Here is a 24,102-nt window from a genome sequence, read left to right as displayed (position 1 = left end):
ACTAAGTCGATTTTCTGAGAATAAAAAAGAATCTGTATCTTAAGCTTCACATTAAAAATGATTAAAAGCCAATTTATCAATGCCTCTTTTTCAAGGTATACAATCATTCAACTTTAAGAAAGCAGCTCATTCTAGAACCCGCTTATCGCTCGTCACGAGTTGGCCACAAGCACAAGGTTGGATATATTCGTTGTAACCCATACACATTCTCTTACTCATCATTACCACGTACATGCGGCGACTGGAACCATCTCCCGGCTGATATCGCATGCGTAAATGATTATGCCCTTTTCAGAAAAGCTTTATCCGCTTTTATGTTCGTTGATGACGTGGCCACTAAGGGTTGTCACAACTTTTCATTTATATTGCTCAAACGAAGCCACGACGTTTTCAACTTGTTTTCAATCCTATTACGCCATAAAAATGATATGTTAAGAAGTTAGGTTTGAACTTTTTTCCTCTTTTTCCATGACTGTGTTTCCTTATGCTTTCGTACTCGTGAAAGAACCAAGTTGAGCAGTACGTTTTGTTATCTACGTTTTTTTCATTCCTAGGTGTTTGTCGCTAATATTATGTCGGGCTTTTTTATTGGTTTGTTACTGTTTACTCTAATTTTCTGCAGTCTGGTAATTAATACTGTTTTCTCATAAAATCCTCTACATACAACTTGCTCCTCTTCAACCAAAATTTCTCGCAAATGTTCACTGGAAATGTTCAGCCCAGTCCTAAATGTTCAGCCCACTCCTCTCTAAAATGCTTCGACGATTGAGGGTATTGTAAATAAATAAATAATAAATTGTTTTTGCAAGCTCAGAGTACATCACTTTTTCCTCCGGGTATGCTGCAAGAAGTCGCCATGCCCTCACTGCTTCCTTTTTACGCCTGAATCAATATCTTTAAATACTCTTTCTTTCCTCGCACAGTATTTGACTGGAACAAGCTAGATGACGTTATTATCCAACTAAACGACAGTGAAAAAATTCTTATCTCTCTTTCAGGCGTAACCCTTCGAACTGCTTCTCTATATTCTTAACTTGTATAGCTTCTGCATTGCATTTCTTCTTGCTTGGCATGGAACTTTATGTATTCTCAATTTCGGTATTTTTCAAATTTATGTATTTTGCCGTTTTTATCGTATATGCTACCCTGGAACAACCACCCTGAGGAGTTATCAGTATTATATATAAATAAATATTTTTTTTGCAAGGCGTATGATCCGCAATCGTAATACTCTATTTAAATTAAATAAGAATGATACACGTTTCTTAGCGCTAATTTTCATAGAATCCTACTTGCCACACTGAACTCAGAGTTAAACGGAGCAACTGCTATCCCATAGCAAAAAAGAATGTCATTACGAGACGCCTAAGATATGCCTGCGCTCATTAGGCATTTTTTTTCTTCAGGCCACGGGTTTCATTTTATTTAAATGGTTTAATTATATTTATTTATTTATTTATTTATTTATTCAAGTTACCCCTAAAGGCCCTCCAGAAGAGGGTATTACATAGGGGGGGGGGGGTACAATCATAAGTAATCGCGATATATTTCAACAAGTAAGTGTAACAAAAAAAAAACGCTAATTAAAACATAAGGCATCACACAAAGAAAAATTGAACACTAACAAAAACAGCAAACATTTACACATTTCCGTCACAGCGAAGAAGCTCTTGGAATTTTTTATTGTCAGTTTCTGTGGCGATGACTGATGGCAAACTATTCCATTCAGTGATAGTACGGGGAATAAATGAATTGGCATAAGACGATGAATGACAGTTTACGCGTTTAACTTTGAAAGAATGATCACGGCGTGGAAAGAGAGCATCAGGTGACTGAAACAAATCACGGCGAAGGGATGGGGGGTGATAAAGCTTATGGAAAAGGGTTAAGCGAGCAAGTTTACGGCGATATGACAAATCTTCCAGTTCGGCACGTTTTTTTAATGCTGAAAGGCTTGTGAAGGATGAGTAGTCTGAAAATATGAAACGAACAGCACGGTTTTGCAAGGATTCAATGTTAGTGATAACGTAGGCTTGAATAGGGTCCCAAATGGCCGCAGCATATTCGATTTTAGGGCGTATTAGAGTTATATAAGCAAGCTTTTTAACGTGTATAGGGGCGTATCTGAGGTTACGTTTAAGAAAACCAAGTGAGCGGTTAGCAGATGCTAGGGTGAGGTCGATATGGTGATGCCATGTTAGGTCAAACTGAAGGTGCACCGCAAGGTACTTGTATGTTGATGTTAGTTCCACAGTATTGTCATTTAGAATATAAGTGGTTGGAATGCGAGCTGTACGGCGAGTGAAAGATATTAGTTTAGTTTTAGAAACGTTTATTGCCATTAACCATGATGAGCACCAAGAGCTTACTGCGTTCAGGTCAGATTGTAGAGATTGGCGGTCACTGTCTGTAGTAATGTTACGGTAAATTACGCAGTCATCAGCGAAAAGGCGAAGTCTAGATGTTACACAGGCAGGTAAATCATTAATATAGATTAGAAAAAGCAAAGGCCCTAGCACGCTTCCTTGTGGTACCCCAGATGTCACATTAGCAGAGGAAGAGTCAGAATTATTAACGGAGGTAAACTGAGTTCTAGATGACAGAAAGTCCTTAATCCAAGCGAGCACGTTAGGGTGTATATTAAGCTGTGCTAGTTTCAGTAGAAGTCTTTGATGAGGAACCCGATCGAAAGCTTTTGAGTAATCCAGGAACACTGCGTCGACCTGAAAGCCCGCGTCAAGTGATAATTGTAAGTCATTAATAAAGCCAGCTAACTGAGTATCACAAGAAAATCCCTTGCGAAAACCGTGCTGATAATCGATATATATTAGTTGTTTTGCTTTGCTCGTTATAGCTGAATAATATTTTATGATTTTCTAACACGAACACGTTGGCCCAGCCTCGTTCCAGTACAGACGCCTGGAGGGCTGCGACAGGCAAGTGAGCAGATATTAAGGAACACGATGATTTCGGATGCAAACTGCTAGCTTCCATGACTACAGCGCGACTAGCGGAACATACAAGGGCACACGTGTGTCCTTCTATAAACCGTTCGACGCGCTGTAGTCATGGAATCAAGTAACCAACTCTCCCCACAACTTACCTTACCAAACTGCTTGCGCGCTCGTCTGGTAACCGCTGATCAAATGACTGCATGGCGCAAAATTTATCGTCTTTGAGCCACACCTGTTTCACCCGCCGCGGTGGCTCAGTGGTTAGGGCGCTCGACTACTGATCCAGAGTTCCCGGGTTCGAACCCGACCGCGGCGGCTGCGTTTTTATGGAGGAAAAACGCTAAGACGCCCGTGTGTTGTGTGCGATGTCAGTGCACGTTAAAGATCCCCAGGTGGTCAAAATTATTCCGGAGCCCTCCACTACGGCACCTCTTCTTCCTTTCTTCTTTCACTCCCTCCTTTATCCATTCGCTTACGGCGCGGTTCAGGTGTCCAACGATATACGAGACAGATACTGCGCCGATTCTTTTCCCCAAAAACCAATTATTATTATAATTATTATCACACCTGTTAAAAGACAAAACACTAATCTCCACTACTGTGTACGCGACACGAAATTAGTATATAAAATCTATGATCGTCATATTATATATAAATGAAAATTATCATTTGCCCTAGTGACAGAAAACAACCTGGGTAAACAAATTGTTTACTCGCTCCACGTCGCCGAAACTTGGAGGTCATGTATGAGCCTTACAGGCGCCGCGACTGCAACGGCGCTGAACCATTCGTTAAGTGCAGACCGATCGTGGGTGCAGCTGTGCGGCTCCGAATCGGGCCCTATTTAAAAAGAAATTGTAGTCGAAGAAAAAAATGACGGCATCATTTGAACTCGGTACCAATTATTTGAAAAGAATTGGAAAACCTGAAAACATCTTTAAATCTGTTCGAAAATTTTTGACCTGCAATTTTTCACTCGCTCCACAAATCTAACTCGAATACATTCGATTCACTAATAGAAAATTTATTATGGCCTCGTTTCAGCGCTGTTCTGGATGATGTACGCGAATGGAAACAAGTGTGAAGAGCTAGACATTTGCAGTACACCTGTATTCGACGGCAGAAGACTGCATAACGGAGATCTGCTCATTTCTAGAACCTGTCATTAATGCAGCGCACGTCTCCGATGCTGTGGAACAGCGATAGTTTCAAAAAACGCAGAAAACACACCGCTAGCCACCTTGTATACTTTACCTCCAGTGTACAGTTATTCTATCTTCATCTAAAGGTGCGAAAAAAGCCACTGCTTCTCTTTTCGGTGGATTCGTGAGAACGTATTGCTGGGTTAAGCATGGCGGCAAGGGTTGGGGCACTATCCTCCTGTTTTATATTAGCGCTTTCTTAGCTCACTGCATGTCCTGCAGCTTTGTCACATAACAAATAGAAGGACAGTGTGCAGTCGCTAACGTTGCCGGTCGGGATTGATTTTCTGACTGCCGCCAGCTTCACGCAGTTAAACAAAGGTATAATAATAGACGATAACAACAGAGGACGCTACACTGATCTCACCTTGGACTATGCGCGATAACAACACAGAATACCCGGATGCGGGCGCGTTGCAAAGTTTGACGGTATAGACAAGTCTTTCCTTCCTAGACAAGTCTTACCGCTTCCAAAATCCGGGCACATACTCCTGCGAGAAAATTTGCCGAAAGCATTTATTATTATTATTTTTTACGTTTAAACACTCACAATAAGCTTTACCTTTCCGCGTCAAACGTGTTTTTCCTGACAGCCTGCTCATTCGCCTTTCAAGGTGCTACATTCCCCGCAACCCCCGTGCAGTCCACTCAATAAAGAGGCATCCTGGGTTACGTGTCCTAACTACCGATCACATGTCAGCGCTCGCTTTTGTTCTAAGTCGTCGCCGCCCTGGATGGCCCTATCTGTTGCCATGTAGCATCCGACTCGGCGCCAGCAATGTGCAGATATCTTGAAAACTGAAACGAATAGTCAGTTAATCGACAACAACAAATATGGTTGTTACTCAGAATAGAACTGAAAATGTCTCATTCATTTTATATGTCCGGATGAGAACCAGGCAATATAGTGAAGTGTTTTGCTCTCGAACTAAAGAAGTAATGATTGGTTGCATGCAGATAGTGCGTTTCCTCTCCAGTTGGTGCTATCTGTGCAATAATATGAGCGGCAACGAAAGACCATAAATCCCTGCTCTGACTCTTGGGAGGTCTTTGTTAACAAAGCAATCAAGGATGAACGGTGTCTTAAGACGAGGATGAAAAATGATTAAATTCGGTTTTAGGCTCGGTAAAGCGATGGCAGAGTAAACGCATGCAATTTAGAAAAACAAGCCAACATCCTTGTTCGCGAACCTTAAAACCAAGGAACCCAACTGCTTTGTCGTCACGGAAATCACTGTATCGGACTTGCCACGCTTCGCTCGCATACCATTTTGTTCTAGCCGCGTATCTCTTTTTACGCTCGAGGGTGCTGAACGGATGGCGGCGGCAAGGACACAGAGTTATGGAGACAGCAGTTGCGAGAGCACGCATTATTTGTACGCGTGCTGCCGGGCAGAATATCCGCTGACAGAGCTTTATCGCCACACATTTTCTTCTGCCACCGTCTCGCGATGTATCTGCATTTGGCAAGCAGAGGCGAGTATCGATCGCACATTCCCCAATGGCGCGAGCGACCTCGCTTTCCTGCTTTTGTTTCTCTGCCTCGTGTCGCCTGTCTTCGAGCGATGCGTGCCATATTAATCCTGACAGATAGAAAGAGAGGCAGAATGTATGAAGACAAGATTCGCGTTGCATTCTCCCGCAACTATATTCCCGCGCGCCGATTTTGCTTGTTTCCTCTCGAAAAAGGTTTTTCTTCTGTTTTTATATTCAAGGAAAACTACGCCCGCTCTTTGATTCGTGTGCACATAGTTTTGGGCATATCATTCCAATTGTAATAGGGTCCATATATTGCTATTGTGGCCCATATATTTTTTTTGTGCTCATGCACGATCTGCATCGCAAGCATCGGTCATGTTTGCGCCGTTTAATGTGATCTCTTGAAGGTAATGGCTCAAAACGCATTTACGATAAATGCCCACCTATAAGCAGTGCAAGTGGCGGCTCCTCTTGCTTGTGTGCAGATGTGCCGTCCTATGAAATAAATCTTACGAAGGTTGAACCCATAGATTCGTCGTTGCGCTTAAAAACACGGTGGGCAGGACAAATGATCGTCCCTTACTCTGATGTAACGCTCGTAAATGGCATCTTCCTTTTATACAAAAAAATTCACGTCTTCCTGATAGGTGTCTGGTACGAGGTTGAGTTACCTGGAATGGTTGACAGTAAAGGTATGTTTTGAGCTGCTCTTTGCAATATTCGACAGAACTTTGACAGTGTGCAAGTAAAGGACAAGAAAGGCAGAGACAGAGTAATGCAGTCACAGGATGTCTACTCCTTGTATGCAATAACTTATTTATTATAAAGCGGACTTTCTTGTATGGAGAAGCTCAATTAGGAAGGCTGGCTAGAGCATGCAAACACAAGTCCGTGAACGAACAGTTTCGGCTGTCGTACCGCGCTGTGCTTCAGCTAAGCCGCTACAGCTCCTGTTCGCCTTCTTTACAATCGACCCCGGGTAAAAGGGTCGCATTGGTGGTTGTGAGGCTCAAAACAAGACACATGGACAGTCTCTTGGCCACGTCGTCGGATATCTGGCGAGGGCATTAAGCGTTCGACAATGTAGGTGACTGAAGAAGGGCGCTCAAGGACGTTGTATGTTCCGTGATACATCGGAATTAACTTGGAAGAGTGACCAGGTGAGGCAGAAGGCACACGAAGCCAAACAAGAGATTACGGAAGAAAACTGTCATTGTCATGCGAACTGTCGAAGCGGTATTTCTGGCGTCCCTCGTCGTCGGATGTGAACGACTGTGCGAGCAGCCGGCACTCTTCAGCATGTTTGGATGCTTGAGAGACGGTTGTGGACTCCGATGAAACATGCCGATAAGGAAGAATTGTGTCAAATAGTTACAAAGGAAGGCCCCTAAATTCGCGTGCAATTCACACTGCAGCCTCACGCGCGGCTTTCCCTGAACCGACGACTGGCCAACAAAACAACGAAAGCAAATAAGGAAAGGTGCCTTTCGGAGGAGGTCGACATCCTCACCAGATCATTCAAACAACTAGCCCTTCCGGCCACCGATCCAATCCCATTCCGAAAGTAGTTGCGTTTTTTAAAGTGTATTATCTCCAGCTCATGCAGGTAGACAAAGAACGCGGTTTTGTCTTAATACCGCACGGTTTCTCTCAAGAAAAGGCAGCCGAAGATCTGGCAAAGAACTTCAAATTTGCGAAAGTGAAAACGAAGCCAGTGAAGAACAGCGCATTGTCGTTTTGTGAGGAACTGCAACTGCACAGACTAGCGAGCGCCATTTGAAAGTCTGAAAGGAACAACCGTTCATTTATTTTCTCGCCTTAAAAGCGCACAAGAGCGAAATACCATTTCGGACCATAGTAAGCGAAAGAGCCACCTTGAAACGGAATGTCGGTCAGTTCCTACTCAAGCATCAGAAGACACTGAAGAACTATGATCGGATGATAGCCTTCTTACAGTCTGACAGAAAGATTGGGTCGGAATTTTCAACTGATGCTCAAGATCTCTTTCACTCTGTTCCAGATCTGCAGCTCTTTGCAACCGTGCGTAATTGCATAGATAGAAACGGCGACACAAGCTTTCCAAATGTAACCGGTTTTATTGTGGAGAGCTTTATGCCATTACATAAGCTTTACCTCAAGGCCACATTTATTGAGTTTTAACAACCAAACGAATCTACTAAAACAACAACTTGCATAGTATCGTGCGTTGCCACGGTATTTCGCAATGTCTTTTTATAAGAAATTGACCGCTTCTCGACAGAAGCATTTCACACCGACTGCGCTGCAGCGGTGGCTCAGTGGCTATGGTGCTCGGCTGCTGACCCGAAGACGCAGGTTCGATCCCGGCCGTCGCAGTCGCATTATCATGAAGGCGAAATGCTTGAGGCCAGTGTACTGCGCGATGTCAGTGCATGTAAAAGAACTCCAGGTGGTCGAAATTTCTGGAGCCCTTCACTACGGAGTCCCTCGTAGCATGAGTCGTTTCGGGACATTAAGCCCTCAAAAAACCAAAACCATTTCACACCCGCAGTACACTTCTCCTCCTCAGATAACTACAGCCTTCCTGATTATTCATAATAGAGTGCGAGCGTCGACCAATCTGCTGGTCAGCGCCTTATAACGACGATAGGCGTGCAGCACGGCCAGAGTTCGCGCACGAGTACCAAGGGAGAGCGCCGTCTGCTACGCTCTTCCGATCACTAGGACACACGCCCTGCCACAATATCTGTTCGCAACAAAAAAACCGGCGGGTAGTAGAGCACATGGGCTTGACTAAGATGTGGCACTGAGACGTGCTTTCCCTCTTTTTTATTTCCTATTACGGGAGGCCGCGCTGACGAAGAGAGTTAGGGTAGAAAAAATGAAAGGAAGGATATACAGGAGCGCGTAGAAACGATTGCCTAGAATGCGAGCCTACTGACTTGAGCAGCCCTCTGCGAGGTGGGAATACAATAAAAGGGGCACCATTCAGCTCTTTAGTCAGTCTCCTCGGGTGCCACTGGAAAAACGACCCCCCGTTTCCGCAACGTCGCTATGCGGCAAATCTCAGAATGAAATCGCTGTGAGCGTTGAAGTAACTCAGACTACCGTAAGCAGAACAGCACAGGCTTATCGAGACGAAAGGCGCATTTGTCACGCCCCTGGACATTTCTAGCTCAAGACAACCGAAGAGGAGGACCAAGCTGACTTTCTCGTAGTCCATGGAATAAGCAGCAGGCAGCCTCCTTAACACATTCAGCGCCTCTCCCACTAAACATATGCTCAATGCCGTGGCCAATTCACAAAGCTCGCAGCCTTGCCCCAGAGCTATCCGCTCGAATAGTTGCAGACATGCGTCCAAATCATTTCTCTTGTCCTCAAAAGGAGCCATCAGCATTCTTGGAGAAACTCTAGCCGGTCTAGGAGAAGCCATTGTTGCTGCGGCTTGTGTTGCGCCCTTCAAGGCTGCTAGCCAATTGAACTAAGTTGCAGGGAGTGACGCGAGTGTCACTTTGGTGCGTGTACAAACGCGATCAATTTGAAGGTTATCGCGCGAGCATCGACCGGTGGGCCTTTCAAGCTGTATAGCGGCCGATTTCAGAATTGCGAAGATAAAGATTGATCGGTATTCTTCCCCTTGTAGGCTCTTCCAGGATTCAACCGTCACACCCATGACTGACTCGGCAACATTTTTTCTGTGTTCTCTCCCTTTCATGGCAATGATCTGCGCGCGTCGGTACGTCCATCCGCGTGTATCTCGAGGGTATCTCGCGAAGGGTGGCGAATCTTCAGGATAGCATCTTTGCGCTGCTTATTTTTAGCTCACAAAGGAAGAATTATGATAGCTTTCCTTCTCTTTGTTGTTAAATTAGGCACTGCTACCCTATAACCAAAAATATTGTCTGGACTTCGCTTTACTTCTAATGTATATCCTTTCTTTTTTTTTGCTGGCTCTGGTTTTCTGGCATCTTTTTTCTCCGCCTTCACAAGGTTACGATAACACTGTCACTGCTTTACCGCCCACATGCGCTGGACTGGCGATTCATAAAACAAAATAAGACAACACCACCGGGAAGTGTTTGCTTCCCGCAAACACCCCCTGAAATATCAGATACCCTTCGTGACATATAAAGGCTGCTTTTTGTGTTCGCGCCTTCGGTCGCTTTCGAAAATGTCACGGTGGTTAGCGGTGGAAGAACCAAAATAATCGGTCTAGGAGAGGCATCCATCTCTCAGAGGAAAGTCCCTGCCATAGTAAGCCACCGGCAGAAAACTCTAAATAGTATCCTGCAGGCTTATTTCTCATAGAACCATGCAGCAGAAGCCCCTCATCATCGCAGGCCAAAGAAAACGACTCAAGGTTAAGACCACCTTCTCGTAGCTGCAGCTGTCCAAGACCCCCTCGTAACAGCAAAAAAAATTCCGAGCTGCTCGACGTTGACGTCAGTCTGCCGCTATTATAAAACGACTTTATGAGGCTAGACTGAAGAGTGACGTAGCCGCAAAAAAGCCCCTTCTTACAGTAGCTCACCTTCAAAACCGGTCAGAATGTGCTGATCTTTACAGAAACTGGACGTCGCACCAATATAAGGAAGTGATATTTATCGAAGAGTCTATATTCTCCATTTTCATGAAAAACAGCTCCAACTTGTACATAGACCGAAAGAAAACGCACACAGTCTGTGTGTCTTTCTTCTGTCCGTGTTCATGTTCGCGCTTTTCTTCAGGAAAATGTCATACCAACTCCCCCATGAATCCGTTTTATACATTCTCCACTTGCTGGCACTAGCGCCTCGTCGTCTGGAGGGTCGCCAGTTCCAGGTGAGAGAGGCGTACGCATCCTTTTGAGCATTTAAACATTGACCTTTTATTTTTTTCGGCAGTTACAACGAAAGAAACGTCCTAAATTTTTTTGCAAGCGGACGCGTCTCCGTAAATATACGGGGTGCCATAAGCTACGCAGGTTTTGGCCTGCTGTATCGCATTCCAGAGAGGCTTACAGCTGAGGCGTACAAAGAAATTTGTGACAGCTGTTCTGTATCGGCCAGTCGGTCTGATAAGATTGTACCATCGATGACGTTTGCATGACCAGCCTGCAGCGTTATCTATAAAAGTACGCTGCTGCCTTGAATAAAGAGTTTTTTGCGTTACTGACACAGAAGCGTACTATCAGCTGCTAAGAGCAGAGCAACAGCATTGTTCTTTCGAATGCAATTAATGGACCTTCCAGGATGGCTGTTTTTATTTCCAGCTTGAGATGTGCCCCGCACACACTGCGTCTGTAATGCACGAGTGCCTCAACAACAGTTGCGTCGCACAGATTGAGTCGCCACCGCGCTGCTCGGACCTCAACGTAACTGAGAACATGTGGGGCATTATAAAAGCTAATCTGGCTCGAGTGCATCCAGCCACAGGGGACCAAGAAACATTGTGGTGAGCAGTAGAAGCTGAATGGAATGTTATTCCCGTAGAGTCGCTTTACGCATCATTGCCCAGAAGAGTCGACGAGCTGCAAATGAAAGGAGGACACCCAATCAAGTGTTGAAGGTAAGTCGACACGTTTCTGAAACAGGCAGCATCGGCAGACCTTAGGCTGCATATGCTATGGGAAAGTGCAGCGCGCTGTGAATAACTCTTTTTTTTTTGCAGTGAATAAGATATTCAAGAATGTGATGCCTAATTCTTTTGACTCTCTAATAGCAATTTTTGCGAATACAGACAAAGGTTAGAAGCGAACGGCAGGAAGGCGAAGTAGATGTTAACCTAGTTTTCGAGGGTACTGTTGCAGGAAGTAGCCACATGCAGTGACTACGCCGTTTAGCTTGGCTGCGCTCGCGCGAGGCTCGCTGCGGCTGGCAAGTGTCTCGCGCTCGTGCCGGTAATCGCTTGGCTGGTATAAACCTGTCCTTTTGGAATCTCAACATGGTGTCAGAAGTAACGGAATTCCCACAGTAATCCCATCTGGTGCTGCGTCCTCTTGCTCGGATACCCATCTACTGTGGCACAAGTCAAAGCAGCGTTTACGGCCCGGGCTACACGGCCAGTACATGGCATCCTTCGTCATTGAACCGCCCAAGGCCTTCTGCTTTTAGTCTCCTGCCGAGTGGCCGAAATGGAGGAAGCGGTTTGATTATTTCTACACGGTTTCCGGTCTCTGCGACAAGTCAGGGTCACACCAATTCGACACGCACTTTTACTTTATGGGCGAACAGGCCTAGGACGTCTTCGGAAGCTTAAAAGTCTCCGGAGAGAACGCCCAGAACTCAGAAGTCGTTCAGAAGCAGTTTGACAGCTGCTTCATACCACGGCGCAACTTCATTTTTGAAGAGGCACGCTTCAACACAAGGGTCTAAACCGACGGCGAATCCATGGAAGACTTTGTAACTGCGCTTCACATGCTTTCCAACCATTGCTAATACGGCACCCTGCGAGAGGTACTGGTTCGAGACAGACTGGTCGTCCATATAATACCAGAAATTATCAGCGAGACTGCAAGTTGACGCTGATCTTGCTCTTGAGAGGGCGCTAGAGTTCATCGGGCAGGTCGAAAGCGTTAGTCAGCAGCAAGCGGAGCTTCGTTCCGTAACGCTGACCATCAAGAAAACAAATTTGCATCAAGCAGAGAGCAAGTCAGGCACTCCACGAACTCTACTCACGTCAACGACGTCCGAGAGCGCATTGAATCAACGCCACATCCGCGTCCAGCTGATAGCGTTCCGACATTGTGTTGTTGGTGTGGAAAAGAACGACACCCGCGCTCACTATGCCCATCGCGGACACAGGTATGCAAGGGCTGCCACAAAAGGGCCACTGCAATTCTGTCTGCATATCACGCTGGGTTGACACCGTTCAAGCATCAGGACCCAACAGCGAAGGTGGATTTCCCGGAACCATCTTGCCCTTCGATGCGTCGACATGGAAGACAACCTCTCAATTCCAAGATCGACACAGTCGCCGACGAATCTGTCCTCCCAACTACGACTTTCAGGATGCTCCGACATCAGCCTCTGTTATCGCGTGCTCCTCGGCAGCTCTACAGTCCTAATGGGAGACTTTCGCAGCCAATGGCATAGCGCGTAATAAACCGGCCTACAGTGGATGTGAAAAGCTCTAAGACGTCTACGTCCTAGAAAATGTCGCTGCCCACACTCCCTTACTCAGCAAGCCTGCCATCAAAGACTTGCAGGTGCTAACCTTACTCAGCGCCGTCGCAGAAAAGGTGAGCCCAAGAGACCAATTACCTTCGTTGCTTCAAGGCCTCGGCAAGCTACTAAGAGAACAACACATTCGCCTGCGCGAAGGCGCGAGACTATTTGCTCAGAGCTCCCCTAGCCGCACACATATTCCGCTCTACAAGAAAGCAAGGGTTGAACTGCAGCGAATGGAAAATATTGGCGCCATTTAATCTCTTGATGAGCCCACTGAATGGTGTGCACCTATGGTGGTAGTTCAAAAACCAAACGATGATGTTCAAATCTGCGTGGACTTCACCGAACTCAACAGTTACGTCCTGAGAGAGCGGCATCCGATTCTGTCTGTCGAGCATACACTCGGGCTGCTTCACGGGGCCAAGGCGTTTCCGAAGCTCGATGCCAATTCAGAGCACTGGCCGATACCACTCAGTGAAGACAGCAAGAAGCTTACTGCCTTCATCACGCCATTCGCGTGATTTTCCTTCAGCAGGCTTCTTTTTGGAATCGCGTCCGCTCCCGAGCAGTTTCAGAAGGAGATGTCAAAAATCATTGAAGGTGTCAACAGAGCTTTGTGTCATATGGACGATATCCTTCTCTGGGGCTCAGACGAAACAGAGAACAACGAAACACTTCGCACCGTTCTTCAACGACTAACTGAGGCAGGTGTCAGGCTAAACGAGAACAAGTGCCTATTTCACCTCGATCAGCTCACAGTCCTAGGTCACAAGCTTGAACAGCACGGATTCAAAGCCAACGAAAAAAAAGTTGAAGCCATCTTAAAAATGGCCAGTCCCACAAATAGAAGAGATAAGGCGATAATAGAAAGGCTGTTCGCAATGGCTACATATCTTTCCCGCTTTCTACCGAACATTGCCGACCTGCTCCTGCCGTTTACTTGTTTGCTGTGAAAAAAGCAGGAATCCGTCTGAGACATACCTCAACAGCACGTGTTCGGCAAATGGAAGCAGCTACTTTCATCTCGCCCAGTGCTAGGGGTCTACGATCCTGCTAAGAAGACAGTGGTCAGTGCAGACGCTTCTTTCTTTGGACGGGTGGTAGTGATTCGACAGAAAAAGACCAGTGGCAAGTTTTCGGTCATCGCTCATTCCATCCGGCTTCTATCTAACACGGAGAAACGCTATGCGCAAATAGGAAAAGAGGCTCTTACCTTGGTTTGGGTTTGTGAAAAATTCAGTGACTACCTGGTCGGCAAGCAATTCACAATCAAACAGACCACAAGCCGTTGGCACCTATGTTTATGTTAAAAAGTCTTGAGAACCTTACACCGCCGCTACAAAGACTTAAAATGCGAATGACGAGGTACCAGTACGAAGTGGTATATGTACCTGGGAAGGAACTTCTCGCGGCCGGCACAATTTCCAGAGCGCCTCTGCATAAGACTGGCAACATATAGCTGGAAAGATACATTTAGGCTTTTTTGCACTGCACCTATCAAGCAGCACTGCCATGAGCGGCTGAAAGAATCCCAAAAATCAGATCCCGTGTGGTCGCATCTCCGAGAACTCTGCACAAAAGAATGGCGCTCCTGATGTGATTTACTCCTTGGAGAGAGAGAGAGAGAGAGCAAACCATTAATAAGAAAATAGAGGAAATGAGCGGTAGCAGTTAGTGAATGCCGAATCTTCTTGGTCCGCATCTCTAGTCCGGGATGCCGCAAGCTCAAGCTGCCTCGCGAGATCGGCAGTGCTAGGGCAGCTTGTGTCATCGCACTTGAGCACTCGAGGAGGATGGTCTCCCAAGCCTCTTTACCGGGAGTGCGATGGGGAGGGAAGTGGGGACTGTGTTGACAGACACACACCATGTGGGACAAAGAACAGAGCTCGTCACAGGGTGGGCACAAAGGATGGACCTTCGAGTCATAGCGAGCAGCCATGGCGGGACACCAGTAGGTGTTCGTCTGTAGCTGTCGCATAATGCATTCTTCTGCCTTCTACAGGGCTTTGCCGGTGGAGGGAACTGGCGATGTCTGTCTCTGTAGTAGCCGACGATTTCTCAAAACCGCAGAAGGGGCCGGCTAAGCTCATCGAGTGGGGAGGACGCGGAAGTAGGTTCTCGGACAGCAGCATTGGCAGCTTCGTTACCATGGAGTCCCTGGTGGGCCGGCGCCCACACGATGCATCTAGGCTTGGGTTAGGAGACTTTAATGGCGTTGTAGAGCACGTCATAGCCTAAAAGACATACCTCGCCCTTGACATAGCTCCCGCAAGCGAAACGTGAGTCTGAGATGGCAGCCATGCATTAGGGTCTGCGACCGCGAGGGCTATAGCGACTTCTTCCGCCCGGTGGGCATTGTCAGCGCGGAAGGAGAGCCCATTGGTTTGCAAGTTCTGGTGGACTATGGCTGCCGTGTAGTAGCCCGATAGAGTCGGTCGTGCAGCGTTAAATTAGAATACTCCGGGTTTGGAACCATGTTGGGCATCCAGCGCCAGACCACGCCCTGTTCTCTGGCCTTCACGTGTGTGTGGAGTCATGTCGTGTGGCACGGGTTCGACCCATAGCCTTTGCCACCGCAGCTCCGGGATACGGAGCGGTTCCTCCGGAACACAGGGTCTCTTTATTTTTAGGCGACTCAGTATACGGCGTCCTAACCCCGTCTGCAACAGTCGCGTGTATTGACTCAAGAGATGAGCCTCTCACAACTCCGAGTAGGTGTTGAGCAACCCCAGGGCCGTGAGGCGGACCATATAGTTGGTAAACTGGAGGTCCAGAGCTCGTTTCACGAATTTGCGAATAATGATCGACGTCCAACTGCTTTATGTTAGCTGCATTCAGGCGGAGGTACGGCGTCGAGTGCAGGATTCGACTAGTGACATAAGCTTGAGCGAGACGAAGCGCATCGCATCCGCCCAAGCCATCGCGCCGGTTAGGCACGCGTCGTAGCATATGGCCTACGATTTCCCCACGCGATTGATTTTGGCGATGGGGGTGTCGGCTTTTAGCCAGCCATGAATGTGTAAGCCCAAAATTCTGATCTCATCAACCTCGAGGATAGAACTCTCGCGGAGGGTATGCACATCGAGGTAGAGTTGATATTACAGGCACGAATGTGCAGTAGCTCGGACTTGGCAGGGGCAAGAGCGAGCCCACATGAGTTGGCATAAATCTCGTCTACGGTGGCAGCTTGCTGGAAGTTGCCCTCCTCTTCACCAATGCTGCCTTGTTTAGCCCATAGTCTTACGTCGTCGGCATACACTGAGTGGTGCACCCTACCCACCCAGTGCAGTAGGGAATGTAGCTCCATCATTGCGATGATGAACAGAAAAGGCGAGAGCACAGTGCACTGAGGGTTGCCCCTGGTTCTCATGCGGTAAGGTCCATACTCCTGATCATCAATCCGGAGCAGGGCCTACCGTTGAGAGAGGAAGTACTGGACAGAGCTGAACGCCTTTGCACCGCAATTTATGCGGCTTAGGTTGGACAGTATACTGTCGTGTTTGACATTAATTGAAAGCGCCCTTAAGGTGTAATGACAAAATAGCGTGGTATCTGCGTGTGGACGTCTGAGGAGCTATGATGTCCTGGCGGAGTTATAACAGTACGTCTTGGGCCGACATGTGCGGGCGGAACCCATACATACTGTCTGCAAATAGACGCATGGATTCGAATTAGAAAGGCAACCGGTCACAAGCTATTGTTCCATGAGTTTCCCAATGCATGAAGTTAGCGAAGTGGATCTCAAGTTGTCAAAGTGGACTGTTTTTCCGGTCTTAGGAATAAAAATGACGAGGAAGGCTTTCCACCCGTTAGGGAAGGGGAACCCGTCCCAAGCCCGATTGATGTAGTCGAGGAGTTGAAGATACTCCCTGTCGGGCAGGTCTTCAAGCAGCGTAACTGTAATACGATAGCGACCGGGAGCCGTACCCGTTCTCATTTTGGCTATGGCTGCTTCCAAGAGATAGACCGCGAAAGGAGCGTCCAGGTCCATGCTGGGTTGTTCTGCGTATTGGAACTCAGGATCTTGTGGGTGCTCTGTGCGGCATAGGTAGCGCTCACACAGACCCTCAGCTAACTGTGCATTGGTGCCCGAGTAGCTGCGTAGAGCCCGCTTTAGGTTTTGTCGTGTTTCACCTCGCGTGTTGGATTTCTCGAGGAGAGTGCGAAATCGGTGCCAGGTTTTCTTGGACTCATCTGTCCTAACTCGGTTGCAGCGTGCGGTCCAGTTGGAATCAACCAAACGGACAGCATATTCTTCGAACTGTGTAGTGAGTTGTGCTATGCGTATCTGGAGACGGCGGTTCGTCTTGTGCGTGCGCTTCGTTCGACAGTTGATGCCGCGGCGGGCCTCCCACAGATGGAGGAGCCGGTTGTCCAACGCCGGCTTCTCTTCCGTCAGAGGAAGGGCCTAAGTGTTGTGGCGCTGCAGTGCAGTGATTTGTCGGGCCTAAACGTCGTACCCTTCACTTAGTAGGACATTTGCGATCAGAGCCTTGCGTAAATGCTGCCACTTTGTGAGCTGGCCTTGACCCCAGCGTTTGCGGGACATGTTTCTGTGAATGGTGACACGGAGTACTTAGTTGTCGCAACACAGGGTTTCGTTAAGATTATCCCAAGTTGCGTGTGCAATGGATTTGGTGAGGGTGAGGTCGGGGCATGTGTCGCGTTTTGTGGACGTACCGACCCGAGTGGGGAAGGTGGTGTCCTTAAGGAGCTTGAGTTGGAGCCGGGAAATGAGTTCGGCCAGGCGTCGACCTCTAGCGTCGTCCTCGCGGTAGCCCCAATGGATGCTGTGGGAGTTGAAATCGCCCACAATAACGAGTGTAACCTTGCCTGCCATCCGGATCGCCTTAGAGAGGATCTCATCGAAAGTGAGCCGAGTCCTCCTGGGCTGGACGTACACGTTGAGCACGAACCGGGAAAAATCCTGCCGTCGTAAATGAATTCGACCATGCGATATTCTATGTAGTCTTCTTTGTTTATGACGTAGTGTGAAAGTGCTGTATGTGATTTGTGAACGTTAATGCAAGCTAGGTTGTTTTTCTGGTAACTGCAGTACCCCGAGAGACGGACATCGGGGCCTGCTTCTTGAAGGGCGGGAACGGCCAGAGGTCCCCCACTGTGGCCAGAGTGCAACGCAGCACGGCGGCCACCCCGGAGGAAATTCTTAGTGTCCCACTGTGTAATCTCTAAGGGCTCGGCTTGAGGAGAACGGTTACGCGTGCTGGAACTATCCATAGGTATCGGTAGATGATGCAGAGCTAAATTCGTCTTCGTACAAGAGAGCCACTCCAGCGTCAGCGAGGGCAAAGGAGGCAGTCGTGCATTCCTGGGTCTCAATGGAGCGTCTGACTTTGCGGCGGCGGAATTCACGACGTTGATAATAATATTAATATTAATTGGTTTTGGGGGAAAGGAAATGGTACAGTATCTGTCTCATATACCGTTAGACACCTGAACCGCGCCGTAACGGAAGGGGGCAACTTATCGATTTGGGGAATGAGCCAGCCCTGCTCAGCGGTGAGGAGCGTCGGTGCGATTTTGGCGCCTAGTGGGGCCAGTGCTTGCTGGATAGCAGGTTCCACTTGAGCGGGAAGCGCCCCGAGCAGATCAGCAAACTTACCGCATCTGGCGTCTATGCCATGAACACACACCGCTAATGCGGACGGCTGCGTGACCGGCTCCACCAACACGGCCACCTCCTTAGCCGCTGGATGCGGTATCGGTGGAGCTTGTACCTCCACTGCGGTCGGAGCCGACAAAGGAGTCTGTGTTTAAACTTCCAAAATTCTTTCGGTAAGGCTAGCAATTTAGGCATTTGAAATGTAAAGTTGTGGACGTATCTCAAGTTCTGGAGTTGAAGGGCAAGGTAGAGGCCCGGAAGACCCCCATCCCCGGGCACTCACCTTCGGTGCCGCAAATTCCATAAGTGGAAAGCCGGCTTACGAGGCGGTGGTTGCTGTAGAGTCACGTTGGGTACGCGAGGATGCTGTAGCGCAATGTCTGCAGTCTTGGTAAACGGTGGTGGGTCGACACCTTGCGCTTGAGCTTCTTCGTTTCCTTCACTAGCGGCGGCAGTGTAGCATCGGCTTGGAAGCTTCCCCTTGGAGAGGAGCCCGGCAGGAGTGGCCTGGGGGGTTTGCGGTACTTGGCGGTGCATCTCGAGGCCCCCGTAATGTGGGGACAGCACGCAGCGACGGTTGCACGGAGGTCGTGTAAGCCATCTTCAGGTATAGGCATGATTTGGCCGCAACATGGACACATGTCGGCGTTGAGCTAGGGTACGCTTCTGAGCGGTGCCCGACAGTGCCGCGATTGATCCACGCTGGTACCGACGTCTTGTATAGCCGAACGCTGATAGGTTCGATGCCATCTCGGATTGTGTGGGTGAGCATCGACCCTTCAAAGGTCACCACCGCAACAGAGGACTTGCCCAGTCTTCGTACGTGTATGATTTCACTGTCGTCCCAGATTAGACGCGCACGGAGCGAAGTAGATGTCTCGTTGGCGAGCCCGGTGATCACTCCCTTGCAGCAGTCGTTGGTAGTCTTGAGGTTTCCGTGGAAAGGTAGCTTTGGTGCCGTGACCTCCAGCTCTCGAGGGCCTAGAAGCTTGCGAGCAGTATTCTGTGTTTTTGCACCGCAAGCAATGACGTTCTGACCGTAAACGGGCAGCACCCGGAGATCGCGTATAGCGAAGCGTCTCCGACGAGCCACTGCAGTCCATACTTGGCTGGGGCTGAAGGATATCCTGTCGAACTCTTGGCTTGAGAACGACAGTTGTCACGCGAAGGCTGTGGAATGGTGCGTGGCTACCACCTGGATGCCGGCGTAGCAATACCTGTGGCTTTCAAAGTAGCGGGCGCCAGATCCACGGAGGCAGCGAGTGCCGCCGCAGCTGGTGTCATGGCGGCAACGGCGAACCCCGGCGTAGTCATGTTCTTGAGTTCCGACTTGGAGCCGTTGTTGACGGAGACGGACCAAGGCTTGTAAGGAGGCCTCTTCACTCAGAGGCGCATCTTTTGATGTGGTTGAGGTCTCCATGTTGGACCACTGAAGAGTTTCGGGGTCGTATCCTGTAAGTGAAGTCGCGAATTTTGCCATACGCGCAGCTGCCGAGCCGCATCTAACGAGACGAGGCTTAGCGCGCCAGCGTGGCAAAACCTTTAGCAGGCGTACTATTGCCGAAATTTGGCCCACCTGGGCGGACGTGGTGTCAAACGATGCCGCTGAACGATATAAATTCCATGATCCCAAAATCGATGGGGTCCAGATCAATGGGCCGCCGATTTCCGCAGAAATCCACGAAGCCGATGTGCTGCGCGACTGCTCGCGAGGCGCGCAAGTGGCGTCCCCTTTCCCCTTGAAGTCAGATCTATCTACGAGCATCGTCAAGAGCTCACCGTAGAGGACGATCTGCTAATCTTCGCAGCCCGTGTGGTTGTCCCACTTACGTGCAGGAAAGAAATTTTGTGCCTTTGGCACGAAGGTAACTTCGGCATCACGAAGACCCAGGCCTGCGCTAAGGACTCCGTTTGACGGCCTAGAGTGCCAAAGACATAACAACCACCATAAAACATTGTCCAAATTGTGTCAAGACGTTACGCAACCCGAAAGTGTCCCTTCAAAGCACCGAGTTTCCTTCAAGACAGTGGGAGAGAGTTGCAATGGGCTTGTTCCTATTATACAGCCACTGGTGGTTAATCTGTCACATATATTAAGGAGCCTAAATAAATTTTAAAGGAACAAGGTGTGAAGAAGACGACGCAAATTAACCGAAGAATAAAGAAGAGGAAGAAGAAGCAGTCGTTGAGGTGGAGAGATATAATTGGTGAAGAGAAGAAGACGACGACAAGGCTTACGTGGACTAACACCGAGGGTATAAAAGGGCGAGTGAGAGCAAGGCACAGGGGGGGGGGGAAACAGCAGAGAAGCGGAGACTCGGGTCAGGGACACTTTGGCTGGAAGAGAGTGACGCCAGCTACTGCTATGGTGAGCTCGCGTTGTAGAGCAACGCATCGTGGACTCCCTGCCGTGCCTGAGCCCGTTCCGGGGAGTCGACAGAGGGCGCTACCACCTGCTACATCCAGGGGTGTCTCCAGCGCTGTTGCCACCCATCCGGGTGGTGCCCCCAAAGGCAACAACGGCATCAGCTCCACGGGCGCTTGGACCTGGAGCATTTACGACACAGCCAAGCGACGCCAGCCCAAGTACGTCGAACGCCGCCTCGACACCGGATACTGGATCCATGCAACGCCGCAGCCACACCGAACCAAACGTCAGCACGAACGCCGAACGCTAGTAGTAGACGCTGATAGCAGTGTGCCCGGGTTGTGTGTATTTAGAGCATTTGTGTTTTGTGTGAGTTTTGTTAGCTTGGTGTTGTAGTGTGTGTGTCGTAGGCTGTAATAAATGTGCGTTTGTGTGGGTACACCGGTCGCCTAGTCCGTTCTTTCGGTCCGAGTGTTCTTCGGGGAAATCCGTGACAAAGATAAGGGGCCAGCCGGTGCCAGGATTCATTACCTTTTTTCTTTTTGCTTTGTCTCGGATTTTTCTGATCTCTCGACTGCAGAAAGTATGGATTTGGCAAAAACGTTACAACTGGCGCTCAAGCTAGGGTTAAGCAAGGAAGAGGCGATGCGTCTCTATGACGAGGACGGAACGAGGAAGAAAGAGGAGGCAAAGAGGCAGAGAGAGGAGGCAGATAGGCAGAGAGAGGAAAGGGCGCAAGCACGCGCAGACGCTCGTGAAGCAGAACACGACGCGAACAGAGCTCGCGATGCAGAAGAGCGAGGAGAGAAAAGAGCTCGCGAGGCGGAAGAGCGAGAAAAGAAAAGAGCTCGCGAGGCAGAGAGAAGAGCTCGCGAGGCAGAAGAACAGGAGAAAAGGATAGAACGGGAGAAGGAGTTTATTTTGTGGAAACAGGCGCATGTCGCGGGAGGATATGAGGAGATCGCGGACAATGATGAGCGTTCCTTAGCGGGTACAAAATCTCCTAGACCGGCCAGAGTTTGCCCAAGGAAGCTGATGGCTCTCATTGATGACAAGAGAGATGATTTGGATGCATATATGCAAAGATTCGAGCGGATAGCTTTGGGGCAAGGCTGGGAGCGCAGTGAATGGGCCACGGCATTAAGCATGTGTTTAGTCGGAGAGGCGCTGAATGTGTTTGGAAGGATGCCTGCTGCTGATTCCATGGACTACGACAAATTCAAAAAGGCACTCCTCCAAAGATTGAGGCTTACGGCAGAGGGATTTCGTGAGAGATTTCGCACCGCGAAACCTGAGGATTCGGAAACCGCGAAGCAGTTTTCCTGCAGGCTGACCAACTATTTTGATGGGTGGCTTGATATGTCAAATACAGAAAAGAGTTTTGAAGGGGTGCGCGACAAGCTGGTCACAGAGCATTTTTTAGCATGTTGCAGCTCAAAGCTGGCGCTATTCCTGAGAGAAAGAAAGTTGTGTTCTTTGGAAGAGTTCGCCGACTCTGCTGACCAATTCCTCGAGGCTCAAGGGTTAAGATATTTGAGTAAGGCAAAAGAGGAAACCCAAAAGACCCTAGAGACAGATGCGGCAAAACCAAGAGTATATGGCAGTGCATCTAAGGCACCAGTAACGTGTTTTCTCTGCGGCAAGGTGGGACACCATGCAGCGCTGCCCAAAGAACACAGGTTATTTGTCAAGGTTGCAAGAGGAGGGGTCATACTCTGGATGAGTGCCGATACAGAGCGCAGGACAGAGCTGCATGCGTTGTCGACTCTAGGGTAGAACTTGTCATGGCACCCGAAGTTCCACAACTGAAAGGAGAGCAAACGCTGCTAGAAAATCAAGCAGTGAGTGGAACACCCAAGTCGAAAGCAGCAATTGCGGTGGAGGTTGGCCAAATAGGGGACCGTCCTATATTGGTGCTTAGAGACAGCGGAGCCAACACAGTCTTGGTTCAGAGAAGCCTGGTGAAAGACGAGGATTTTACAGGGGAAGCATCGGCCGTCACTCTGGTAGACAGCACAGTAAGGTACCTTCCTGAAGCCAGGATTCTAGTGTCCACGCCATATTATACTGGGCATGTAGTGGCAAAATGCGTAGACCAACCCATCTACGATCTCATATTGGGGATTATTACGGGTGAAAGAGGTGTCGAAGACCCCGATCCCGAGTGGAGGATGCTCGACGTTGAAGAACATCCAATGGAGGAAAGGCCCGGGACAGCTCAGACGGGTGCAGTAAGCTTCTCGTCGGCAGTGAAGACAAGAGCTCAAGCGACAGCCCGAGCAACGCAGCGTCGGCTCTCCACTATTGTTACGATGTGCCTGAGCGTAACACCGGGCGAAATTGCAATTAGGCAAAAAAAAAGACCTGAGCCTGAAGACCTGCTTCCAAAGAGTCGGGGAAAAGGTGAAAAGAAAGAAGGGTCGGACGTCATTCGAGTATCAATTCGTAATTGGTCTTTTCCACAGGGAATGCATATTTAGTTCTGGAAGGCGGGTCCAACAGCTGGTGTTACCAAGAGATATGCGAGAGACCGTGCTATGCTTAGGACATGACGCCATTATGGCCGGACACCAGGGTGTTCAAAAAACGGTGTCTAGGATCACCGAGGACTTCTTTTGGCCGGGTGTTCAGAGTGACGTTAAGCGCTTTGTTCGCTCATGTGACGTGCGCCAGCACACAGTTCCGAAGGGAAGAGTTGGTCCCGTACCTCTGGGCAAGATTCCAGCCATCGACCCACCGTTTCAGCGAATGGCGATTGACATTGTGGGGCCAATCTCTCCAGTATCCGCCAAAGGCAATAGATATGTGCTTACTCTGGTTGACGTGGCCACTCGTTATCCTGGCGCTATTCCACTGAGAACTATTGACAGTATCCAAGTGGCGGAGGGCCTCGTGGAAATGTTTCGCGTTATGGGTTCCCGAGGGAAATTTTGAGTAACCGGGGCTCGAACTTCACATCGGAGCTAATGAAGGAGGTTAACCGCCTTTTGTCAGTAAGACAGTTACTGACGACGCCTTACCATCCCATATGTAATGGGCTTGTAGAGCGGTTCAACGGCACCCTCAAAAACATGATCAAGAAAATGTGCCAGGAGAGACCTACTGATTGGGATAGATATCTCCCAGCTCTTTTGTTCGCTTACCGCGAAGTACCACAAACGAGTATTGGTTTCTCGCCTTTCGAGATGTTGTATGGGAGAACCGTTAGAGGTCCACTTACAATACTCAAGGAGCTGTGGGCTAATAAGGAGGTTGCATCAGATCTCAAGACAACATACACATACGTTTTTGAGTTGCGGGACAAGTTGGAAGAAACATGCAGGCTTGCACATCAAGGTCTGGAACGGGC

Source organism: Amblyomma americanum, chromosome 3, assembly GCF_052857255.1.
Source record: "Amblyomma americanum isolate KBUSLIRL-KWMA chromosome 3, ASM5285725v1, whole genome shotgun sequence".
NCBI classification, from domain to species: domain Eukaryota; kingdom Metazoa; phylum Arthropoda; class Arachnida; order Ixodida; family Ixodidae; genus Amblyomma; species Amblyomma americanum.
Note: the sequence above shows the minus strand (reverse complement) of the source record.